Genomic DNA, 13,112 nt, shown 5'->3' on the forward strand with positions numbered 1-13,112 from the left:
AATACAATTAACAACACAAATATCATATATTTATTAATACAATTACAATTTACATTAAAAATTACATGAATTACAAAATAAACATTACAAAAATATGTTACAAACAAGTGTAATTTCCTTGTACGTATGATATGCTAAAAACAGTCAATTAATTATCAACTAAATTAAACAAGTAATAAAAACTAGACCTAAGACTCAACTACACAAAACACCGGCAAGTGAACCGATCAATTGTATTAAAGCTAAGTAAGTCCAGAATATCGAACCCACATGACTCTATAAATTACGTTAATTAACTAATTAAACTCGACTTACGACACGACTATTTATTATTAATGTTTTAAGGGGGATTTTAAATTAATATTAAACTAAGAAAACAAATAAGCAAGTAAACGAGAAACAAGCAACCAAACACAAGATCGGAACCAAATAGAGAACGAATCTACCTAGGTAAGAATCCCATGCATCAACAATCATCAAGCAATGGACAATTAACATGATTATGGAAACTGATTTCTAAACGTATTCATCTAACAAACCCTAAAGGACCCTTGACTGAATCAAATGAAATCCCAAAGAACAATTATAGATTATTAAGCAATCAGTTGAATTGATTTCCACAAAGTTATCAAATAGGGTTAATTAATAGTATCTAAAGCAAGCAATCTTACAAAATACTAAACCCTAGATAACTTGATAAGCTAACATGACATCATGAACATGGATCAACACAATAAGCAAGAATATTGTCACTATCTATCCTAGCATGCAATTGACCAAGACACATGAATAACTTCTCACCTTATAGCTATTGGAATTTAGCAAAGCATTCAAAACCCTAACCAACTATCAACAAGCTTCTATGATCTAACGGACCCATTTAATCACAAAAATCAAAACACCAAGTAATGATTAAACATAAACCCTAAATCTAAAGAACACAATCAAAAGATAAAAGATCTATGTGAAACAATAGTTAATAATCAACCAAGATAATAAATACTTATTCGCATCAAGAAAACAAAACCAAGTCTTTACTATTAATATAACGAAACCATAATCAAAACATTATCCAAAGCAAGAATCAAGTCTCAAACATGTTCATCAAACCTAGGTAGACATGAAGTCTAGCCTAGCATAGTTATAATCAAAGAACTAAACCAAAGAACAAAAGGAAACATCATGAAATATAATGAACAAGAACAAAGATAAAGAACGAGAGAACCCGTCTTAATCGACCCTTGAACACTTGGATGAAAGCTTGATGATCTTCCTTGATTCCTAGCTTCAAAACCTTCACAAACCCTTGGAAAATAGGCTGAAATAGTGTCTCTCTTCATCTAGGGACATAATGATGTTTATATAAGCGAATACCGGGCTTGGGCTTGCAAAAACGTGTGAACAGTAAGCCCTAGGCGCCCCGCGGCCCTTTCCTTCACGTGCGGCGGCTTGCTTTTTTTTTTTTTTGCTGATCATAAGGCCTAGGCACCCCGTGAAGGGAATGGCCTCTAGCCTTCGCGGGTGGCGGCGCCCTACAAAGGGAAAATCCGGATTTTTTTTATTATTTCTTGATTATTCTTGTTAAATCTTGATAATATTCATTCTTGAACTCCAAGTAACGAAAAGAATCTTCTAGAACTTGTTTCCCTTGCTTCTCCAAAGCCACCATCTACATGAAAACAAATCGAAACTCTAAGTGGAATAATCATGTAGTCATTGACGAGTAACACGAACATAAACTTCGCATGAAATGATAGAAAGAATTAAGTAAAACATGAAAGACACCAAACGATTCGAAACATGATAAATATGAAATACTTGAGTCAAGAACTTAAATTAATAAAAGACAAACGAAACATGAACTAAATCGAACTCAAAACATTAAATAAAAAAAACTTTACACGGGATTCGATATGTATAAATAGATGTATATCAACGACACTACATTTGTAATTGTATTGGTCAATATACCTTGTTTATCAGATAGCTAATAAATAAAAAATAAATATTTATGCAAATATTAAATAATTTTAAAAACATTTAAATAAAAAAAAAGTTGGAAAGCAATTAGCTACAACATAATTACAATTATATTGAAAAAAATTGCATTAGAAATAAGTGATGATAGTTTACATTAGATATATATAGCAGTCAAATTTACATTAATACAACATAACTTATCAACTCACTTATGTAACCATCTCTAGTTTATTTTTTTTTTTGCAAAACCTAAGAGAAGATAAAAACTGCAACCTTGTATGCACCTTGGTATTCTCATACCCGCACCCCAAAAAAAAACAATATGAGCATCAAATAAATAACAATGTAGATCTTGTTATGAACATTTATATTGTGGTGACCATTCACGTTCTAACTTCCATGTTAGCATATACTTTTTATATATTATACCCCTATTAATAGAGGCTTCTTGTATTTGCTATATGAGACTTAATGAGAAGAGTTCTCACATTCACCTTTATATATTCTCTCTTTGTTTATTATGTTCATATGTACTATGAATATTGGTTGCTATTAGGCCATTGTTACACAACACGTTATTAGCACAAATTGCTTTCAGTAGTGTCATATTACCATAAGGTAGATCATATTATCCAGCTAGTAAATTTTATTTTGATTCATCGATTTCTTATTTATTTGTCTTGTATAACTTATTGTTACTAATATCTTGATAGTTAAATTTTCTTTTAGAGGATATCTGTAACATCCTACTTTTGATATTAATAAATAAAAGAAATATGTTTGTTTAATGGTGTGTTAAAATTTAACTAAGTTAAATTATTATAAAGAGAATGGACTTGGCTAATGACAGGATGGAATAAGTGATGGATATGGGCCTTAAGTCCTTGGGCTTAAGAGAGTATAAATACTCCATAAACCTCCCTAAAACCCAAAAACCCTCATTCTTATCTCCTAGCCTCCCTACACACTCTAAAACATACACAAACACACTCAAATATTCGGCCAAGGTACAAGATCAAGAACCAAGCTTGGATCTTGATAGATCTTGACTATACAAGCAAGATACGAGCTTATTGTTGCATACCGAAGTTAACCGTAGCCTAAAAACATAAAAAATTATGTTCTTTACAATTAAAGATTATGCTTTCAAGAAGGGTTTGCCCTAAAACTTGATACTAAGGAAAATCAGGTGTAGTTATACTATAAAAATACAAACTTGATGTTAAAAATGGACTTAGGAAACTTATTAGTATATACGGTTCATGTAAAAATCCTAGATCTAGCCTAAACGGGTTCGAGATCAATAAAGGTTCAATCTTTATGGACACCCGGACTAGATCTTAGGCCAAGAAAGGTATGAAAATGTTTAAAGGATGATATGGTGCTATTATAGGAGTATAAATGTTAAAACATATGAAGGTAATAAAATTAAAGAAGCGTACAGTGACCTGCGGATGTATTCGAATAGGGTGCCTACTCGAATACATTAGTGCTTGAACATAAATTGTATTCTAACATATGATCATTCGAATACTATATGGATACAAGACCTATTCGAATGAGGATATAATTCCATTTGAATACAGAAAGAAATAAGGAAAGATTAAACAAGTGTGGCCTATTCGAATACAATATGTATTGTAAGCCATTCGAATACAATGTATTCAAATGCAAGTTGTAATCGAATACGTGATTATATTCGAATACAAGTCCCTTAGAATAAAAATGTGTCCAACTCTTGGCTAATCGAATACAAGTCCCTTAGAATACAAATGTGTCCAACTCATGCCTATTCAAATACAAGGCATTCGACCACAAGAGTATATAAATGAGGGGGGACAATTCTATTCGAATATAAGAGTATTCGAAAACAAGGCCAAGCATACGAATACAATGCCTTACAAGGCCATTAGAATATACCAGACTTAACCAATTCTGCTGAAACTTAAATAATGAGTTTAGGGTTAGTTAATTAACACATATAAATGATATACAGTTAGCCGAGCCCAGCTAAAGAAATGAATCACTATTAACTCAGAAAGAAACTGGAGACAGGTGAGTTTCTAGCCCCATTTCCTTGTTATGTTTTCAAAGTTGTGTGCATACTCGATGTGAATGTTAATACACTTACCTTAAATGGTAAGTGTATGCTATGATGATTGATGTAATAGTATGTATGAATGTTATGAATGAATGTTTGTTGGCGCGGGAACGATCTTCGGATATTGCACGTATCGTCAGGGAAAGTAATGTGTAGTACGTCTAGTATGAGATATGCATGTATGAAGGTAAGAAATGAAAGTAGTATGTACGAAAGTATGTTATATAAGGAAAAGTATGTATGATTAAAGGATGGATTGAATGTATGTTAAAGGGTTGTAGATCCTAATAATATCTGCGAAGGTTAAAGGGTTGCAGAACCTAATAATATGTGCGAAGGTTATAGGGCGAAATGCTATTTAAAATGAATAGATAGTTATGTATGAAATGCACAGACTAAAAGAATGAAAGTATGAAAGAAAGAAAGTATGTGTGTACTAATGAAAGAAAGGTAATAGGCTAAGTATGTAATATGTGTCTTCGACTATGTATATACGTAAGTATGTAAATGTAATGTATGTTGCGTGATTAACTAGAACTCACTCAGCGTAGCTGACTTTTAGTATGCACGCATGTAAATAGACTGAGACAACTGACTTAAGGGGAACACATGGCATGATCTGAAGAGGCTGCATTTGAAGATTTGTCACAATGTTTTGATACTATCTTTATGTTATGTTTTTAAAAGACAAGTTATGAACGTTTGTAATGAATGTTTGACTATTATTTTTATTCCGCAAAAGTTTTAATTAACTATGATATTAAGAACTGTGTTTATGAGTAAATCCAACATCCAAAGTGAGGCACCGGAAATGGGGCCTTACAATATCGTACTTTTCAAAACTTTCCTATTTGATTGCATAAATTCATTCGTGTTCATAATAGAAGATATATACATGATGATAAAAGAATCAACCTTGATGTTGAAGTGGTTATTAGAGAATGGACCGTGATATTGGTTTGAATCACAAGTGAACAGAATAGGAAAATTTACAATGAAACAATAATAAATATTTTCTTAAATTAGTTGGGATATTAGATATAAGGTTTGGAAAATATGTAGTATATAGAAACCAACTAAAACATATATATGCAATTTGTTATGTTATTTGAGTTTAATATTTTTGTTAAACTTGCTTTTGGAGATATCGAACCATCATAAGCTAAGTTCTTTTAATTGGTTTTATGTGCATTGTGTTTTTCCATCAATTATGATTCATTGATCATGTTTGAGTTCTTGATATTGAATGTTTGTTATTAAGTTCACATTTTCTAGGATTATATGTTAACAATAGTAGCATAAATAGTTGGTACTAAAATAAATAAAGCATCTTTTATTTGCAAATTGATTAGAAAGTAATTCCATTGCATACATATCTGCTTCATCCGGAAATTCTTGTTACGCCATTTATTTTGACACGCTTGTTATAATCTTTACTTAATTAGACTAATTTCTTTTTTTTTTTTCCCATGCTATAATGACGTATGAACGCCAGCTGCAACAATAAAAATACTAATCAACTTATTATGTGTGAATTGATGGCAGCTTTATTTTTTTTTATTGTTGAGTGATATCTAATTTTATGAGATAGTTTGATGTGCTATATTTTGCTAGTGATAAAATCAAGAGTTATAGAATACCTATGTTTTAATTCTATAGTAGTTGTAATAATGATGTTTGGTGTTTAATTGTTATCAAGAGTTATATTAGATTGTTCATCTTCTTCAACGAGTTAAAAATAAATAAAAAGAGATTATGCTTTGTATGTAAGAAGAATAGTTGTCTTGTACTACTTAACTTCCATCAAAGAGTCTCTTACGGTTTCATAGTAATTTAAATCGATTATTAGTGATTATTTGTAACACCACGTAGACCACCCTTATAAATTTAAGCCACATATGACAAATTCTTAAAAGCCTAGGGACTTAAAATTGAAATATCAGATTTCAATCCATTGCGATACGCGACGGGACAATTATAAACCCATCGCGTAATACGATGGACTTGCACATAAATCGATATTAGGGTGGCATAGTGATACGCGATGGTCAAACACATAGGACCATCGCGATACGCGATACCCTTGTTAAGCAACCGGGTAAACGTGTGATGTGCTAAAAGGAGTCAAATAATTATTAACTAAATTACGCTAATCTAGACACTAAGTAATACTCTAGACTCTTTAAATTCGACTAAACTACTGACCGGCAAGTGAACCGGTCGACTCTAGTACAACTAAGTAAGGCCGGATATCGAACCCACGAGACTCTTTAAATTACGTAAATTAACTAAACTAGACTCAACTACATACGTGACTATTTATTAATATTATTTAAAGGGGGATTTTTAAACTATATTATATTAAACTAATAAAATAAACTAATAATAAAAGACAATTAATAAAACACAAGACAAACAAGTTTGACTGATTCAGATGAGGATGAAAAACCACCTAGGCTAGAATCCATAAAGTTTCAGTTATCAAATAGTTGGAAAATAATAGTTATGGAATTGTGATCGTAAAATAGACACTTAAAAGAACACTCGAACAGGACCCTTGACCCTTCAAGAAGAGACCTATGAGTTTCTAACAAGTTTTAAGACACACCAATTAAATGTACTAAACTTCCTTACGGTTATCTAATTAATTAATTTATTAAAGAGTACCTTTAAAGTGAAATCCAACCTTACAGCGCGAAAATCAAATGTAACTTAATAAACTCAATTGACTCGCTAGACAAGGTTAATCAATCAAACCTAGACATACTCCTTACGAAGAACTAAATATAGAAATCTTAATCAACAAAGATCTAATAATAACCTATCACCTTACAGCTTTCTAGGTTAGCAGCACACTTTTATTCGTTTGACTAATAATATTATTCATATAGTTTTATTGCAAATCAACCACATACTAGTAAAGAACAAACAATAAATGACCTCACAAAATCCTATTATATGACAAACAATCACCAAGGATAATGTGGAATAATAAAACTCATCAATCAAAACCAAGCACACATACGAATCAATCAAGTAAAATCAAATAGTTTACTAAATCATAAAACTATAAGAAATGAAAGGCCCCGCTCCCGGTGCTATACTTTGGTGTTGGATTTACTCATATACACAGTTCTAAATATCAAAGTTAATTAGAACTTTTGCAGAATAAAATAAAACTTCAACATTCATTACAAAAAATTCATAACTTGTCTTTAAAACACAACTTAAAACATGTCTTTTAGTTCAAACATTAACAACTGAGTCTTCAGATGCCAACTTCTTTATTCATCTGCCATGTGTCCCCCTTCAAGCCAGCTGTCTCATCTTACTCACCTGCGTGCATACTAAAAGTCAGCTACGTTGAGTGACTTCTAGTTAATCAGGCAACATACAATACATTCACATATTTATATATACGTATCCGTAGATACATATTACATACTTAGCCTGTTATCTTTCTTTCATTCGTACATGCATACTTTCTTTCTGTCTTTCATACTTTCTTACATTCATAATACATAAATAATTATCTTTACCATCTCAGATATATTTTTAAGGGTCTGTTCCCTTCCTTTTCTATCTCAGATATTATTAGGGTCTGGTCCCTTTCTTCTCTATCTCAGATATTATTAGGGTCTGGTTCCTTCCTTCTCTATCTCATATATTTTTAGGGTCTGCTCCCTTCCTTCTCTATCTCAGATACTATTAGGGTATGGTCCCTCTATCTAAGCAATCATTACTACACTTCTTCATACATACATTCTATTATATACGTTCATATATATTCTTACTCATTCATACATCATTCATGCATCTTATATAAGACACACCCTTCTTGGCGATACGTGCAATATCCGAAGATCGTTCACGTACTGATATGCATACATTCATAACCTTCATACATACTATCTGTAACATTCGTTAATTTTCAAAACAGAAAACCCGACCCGCTTTAAATTTTCAGTTTTTTTTCTATTTAAATTTATATATTTTTATAATATTATTAATTAATCTCAATTTTCGTTAATATATTTTATGTGATAATTTCTATGCAATTATACTTTTCACCACCCTTGTAGTATTACATACTCATTTAAAACATTCATAATCAAGATCAAATATTTATGTACATGTCCCATGCAATTTACTAGAATAATTATTTAACTACTACTACTACTTTTATTATTATTATTATTATTATTATTATTATTATTATTATTATTATTATTATTATCATCATCATCATCTTTTCATATTATGTTACTTAACTAATAAAAACTAATTTTAATTAAATAAAGTTTTTTATAATAGTTAAACCTTTTGAATGCCCCATTAAACTATTTTTAATTTGTGTTTTAAATATATTAAACATGATTTAATTTCTTTAACTTCATAAGACATAACAACTCTATATTTTCCCTATAAAAGGATGACAAATCCTCCATTATTTTCACACCTCAATACATTATTTTCTTAAGTTTAAGAGCACTAACAAGTAAGTTTTTACCATTTCATGCATTTTATAGCTATTGTTTTAATATTTATCTTGAGGGTAAAGTTAAAATACAAAGGACAACAAAAATGAGAAGGGTAAGAAAGAATCCAGTCCATTGATTTTACATTTGAATGGCTGAGATTAATTTAATAAATAAAAATTGATGGAAAGGGCATGAAGGTAATAACCCACTTATGTTGACTTTCTCTCTCCACATGCAAAGCACATGTCAATTCACCCATCATTTTAAAATGTCCATAACTTTTTCATACGACATTATTTTTAAAAAAAATCACCATAATAATAATCGTTTTTTATCTTTAATATGAGTATCATATTGTCATATAAAAATAAAAAATAATAACGAGTTTTTTTAATTGTGTTTTTTTGTTATTCATTGTGTCTTTTAGTTGAGTTTCATATGAATTGTATTATAGATTTTGATCATTATATTGTTCAATTGGTACTCATATTACAAACAAAAATTAAAACAAAGATTACGTCATTATGTCGTTTGTTCGTCATTAACTTTTAGTCATTGTGTAATACGTCCATTGTCTTTTATTCAGATTGACATATGACAAATTCATTTAATTTGAGAAAAATAGTATTGCGTTCATTGTATATTACGTTCAAGTCATTATGTAATATGTTGTTTCCATTGTGTTTTACGTTTCAAGTCATTGTGTGTTATATATTCACCATTGTGTCTTAGGTTTTAGGTTATTGTGTTATACGTATTCACCATTGTGTCTTACGTTTTAGGTCATTATGTTATAAGTATTCACCATGGTGTTTAACGTTTCAAGTTATTGTGTAACATGTATTAATCATTGTGTTATATGTATTAGGTAATATTTTGTGATTTTATCATTATTTTTACATATTATTATTACACAACGATTTATTAGTATTTAAAAAAAACATAATGATGAGTTGACACAATGACGAAAAAACAGAATGACAAGAAAAGACACAATGGTGTGTGAAGAGACACAATGATAAGCAAAAGACACAATGGTGTGTGAAAAGACACAATGACGAAAAAAGACACAATGATAAGCGAAAAGACACAATGGTGTGCGAAAAGACACAATGACGAAAAAAGACACAATGATAAGCGAAAAGACACAATGGTGTGCGAAAAGACACAATGACGAAAAAAGACACAATGGTGTGCGAAAAGACACAATGACGTGATTTTTGTTTTAAATTTTATATAACAAAAATCATATTCATATTAAAGACAATAAAACGCTAGTTATTATGATGAATTTTCTTTTTAAAAAAAAATTATACGAAAAAGTTATAAACGTTCTAAAATGATGGGGGTATTAACATGTGTCTTGCATGTGGAGAGATAAAATGTGTACAACTACCTCTATACCCTTTTTCTTTTGGTCCTCACTTGACACATGTCAATTATATATGGTTTCTCACACTGCTCATTTTGTTACCCTTTGTAGAATAACGTGACCCTTATCTTGAATGTTCAAACTTGTTCATAAGTTGTTCTTCATGATCATGTTACTTTTATCATAAAAATCTTATATTTTGATTTTAAGAATCATTATGATCATGGATATCCAAGATAAACACTATGATTTTTCTAAATCTTGGATAAAAGCTAGTTATTTTGCAAGAACAAGCATGAATATATATATATTTATCTAAATCTTATGGTTTGTTGATCACCATAAACTTATAAACTTTCTTTTAAATAAGATGATTTATAAAAATTTCTTTTATTTAAAATATTTCACAATAGATATAACATACTTCATATCTTTAAATTAATAATTGAGTAAATTAATTGTTGTTTATTTTATTTCAACATAAACTAATATTTCTAATTTATTTAAAAGAATTCATGCAAAACATTTAAGTTAATTAATTAGTATATTAATTAATTATGTTACTTGGAAAAAAACGTTTAATCATAAATTGTTATTAATATGGTTATTTAATCTTATACTAATAATTTATAATTAATTATTTACAAATTATTTTTTAAATAATAAACGTCAAATGATTTTTATAAACTTTATTCATTTTTGTTAAACTAATTAAAAATCCCCAAGTCCCCATTGCCATAAGTTAATGAAATATATATTAAAATAATGCATAATTCCTAAAACTAATATTATTTAGCTTTTATAATCCCGATAGTTAGTCTTTAAATTTTGTATTTCCTTTTTAATTATAGTTTGTGAGATTCGATCATTTCAATTTCCTTAAACGTGCTTTCGGTTATTATTTCAAGTTATCTTCAATCTCAAATGTGAGTTTCTCACACCCCTTTTTACTCTTTTACTACTTTTGAGGGTAGCATATATATCCTATACAAATTACAATTTCGTTTATTCATTATTTACAAACTATAATTCGCTACATAGACTTGTGTGTTTACTTGTTACTTGCTCAAAATTACTTACACATGGATTACTTCAATATAGTATGATTATATCCCCCCCCCTCTTTGTGCTCAAGACATTTGTTGTTATGAGTGGAAAAGGGCCTCATTATCCGAGTATGTTGGTGCAGAATCCCAACTGGAAAAGGGTCTTACTTGCTCATTTACACTTGTTCATGGAATTGTATGGTTTTTATGTACTTATATAAAAACTTGTGTGAACTCACAAACTATTCATTTATTTGACATTATTTTATATATATGCCACAGGTACCTTATTTAGAGGATAATGTCGTTACAAAGACATTAGTACTTAGGATATTCAACTTAAATGGACGAATCGCTTAAATGTGTATTTCTTTGTATTTTCCTTGTATTTCTTGTTACAAACTTGTGTACTTGATGTTTAAATTAATTAATGATAATATTGTCACTTAATAGTGTCACATGTGTTTTGAGCAATCTGTATGTCACACTCGGGCGTATTTTTCTTTAGCCGGGGTGTTACACTATCATATCAATCATCATAGCATACACTTACCATTTAAGGTAAGTGTATTAACATTCACATTGAGTATGCACACAGCCCCGAAAACATAACAAGGAAATGGGGCTAGAAACTCACCTGCTATCTGTTACGTTCACCGTTAATGGTTATTCCTTTCATTAACTGTGCGCGGCTAACTGTATAACAATTACACGTATCAATTAACTATCACTACGCATATCACGTTTCTAGTCTAATTATAACCCTCAACGAACGGGGGTCCGGGGGCAGCGCCCCTGGCAGCGGGGTTCTACCAGAGCCCCTGGCCAGGTCAGCTTGGAAAAATTTTATTTTCATTAACCATCTTAACACAATTTCCATTAGAATTCTTTAATAATATTTTATTATCAACCCATTAATCCTTTAAGGTATCTTTCATTAATTAATAAAGTCAAAGGGCTATTATGTAATTATATCATTCTTTTCTAAGTACAAGGACCTTTCTGTCATTCTATCAAACTCTAATTCGTTATCAGTTTCTTAACGAAGGAGGCTCCTTCGTTATTTGTTTATTATAACGAATTATTCGTTATTCTTCCTTAACGAATGGGCATAACGAATTGTTGTTACTTCGTTATTTTTCCTTAACGAATGGGTATAACAAATTACTGTTAATTCGTTATTTTTCCTTAACGAATGGGCATAACGAATTGCTGTTACTTCGTTAGTTTTCCTTAACGAATGGGCATAACGAATTACTGTTAATTCGTTATTTTTTCGTTAACGAATTAGGGTTAGGTCAGAGAATGTCAGAAACATTCTCTGACATACTTAACCTCGTACGCCGCCTTTCTGGCACCGTCATCGCCGGAAAACCGGGATCACGCCCGAAAAGCAAGATCTCACTCGTTTTTCATCCTTTTCGATCCAGATCTGAGCTAGGGTGACCCCTAAGCTCATCTTTTGATCGGTTTATACCCGATTCCATCCCGGATCCCGTGTCTTTAACTGTTTAGGGTGTCGGCTCGTCGTTTTGCGACTAGATCTAGCGGGATTGGATTCATATAATATCATAACGTTATTACCTCGAATCGGTGCTCGGTTTTCCTTCTTGATTTCGGTTAGAGAAAGAGAGAAAATAGAGAGAGAGCTTAAGTGTGTGTTTTGGGTGGTGTATGGAATGGATGAGAACGAATGAATTAATGGTTAATTATGGTATTTATATCATGGGTCATGGGCTTAAGCCCATGGTCTTTCTCCATTCCTTATTAACCCAAGTCCATTACCCTTATTACTTAACCCAACACAAGCCCATCTCATAACATCTAATATTATTATTTTATTAACCGAACGGGAAACATGATGTTACAAGAAAGAAACAATCCAACTAAAATCAAAACATCAACGATGGTTCATCATAATCCTAGGCAATCTATAATGTTTAGCCTAGCATTTTAAAATCAAACAAAACCATGATAAAAGAAATCATAGTGAAAATATGAGAAACGAAATATTAAAGACGATAAAACCCGTAGTCTTCGATCTTGAACGTAAAGCTCTTCACTGGGTTATTCGTTGCCTACAAAACCGCCAAATAACTCCAAAATATGCTCCAAGAAACTCCAAATTCAGC

Source organism: Bidens hawaiensis, unplaced genomic scaffold (genome assembly GCF_021521415.1).
Source record: "Bidens hawaiensis isolate Kalapana, Puna unplaced genomic scaffold, B.hawaiensis_p1.1 tig00030174_1, whole genome shotgun sequence".
NCBI lineage: Eukaryota > Viridiplantae > Streptophyta > Magnoliopsida > Asterales > Asteraceae > Bidens > Bidens hawaiensis.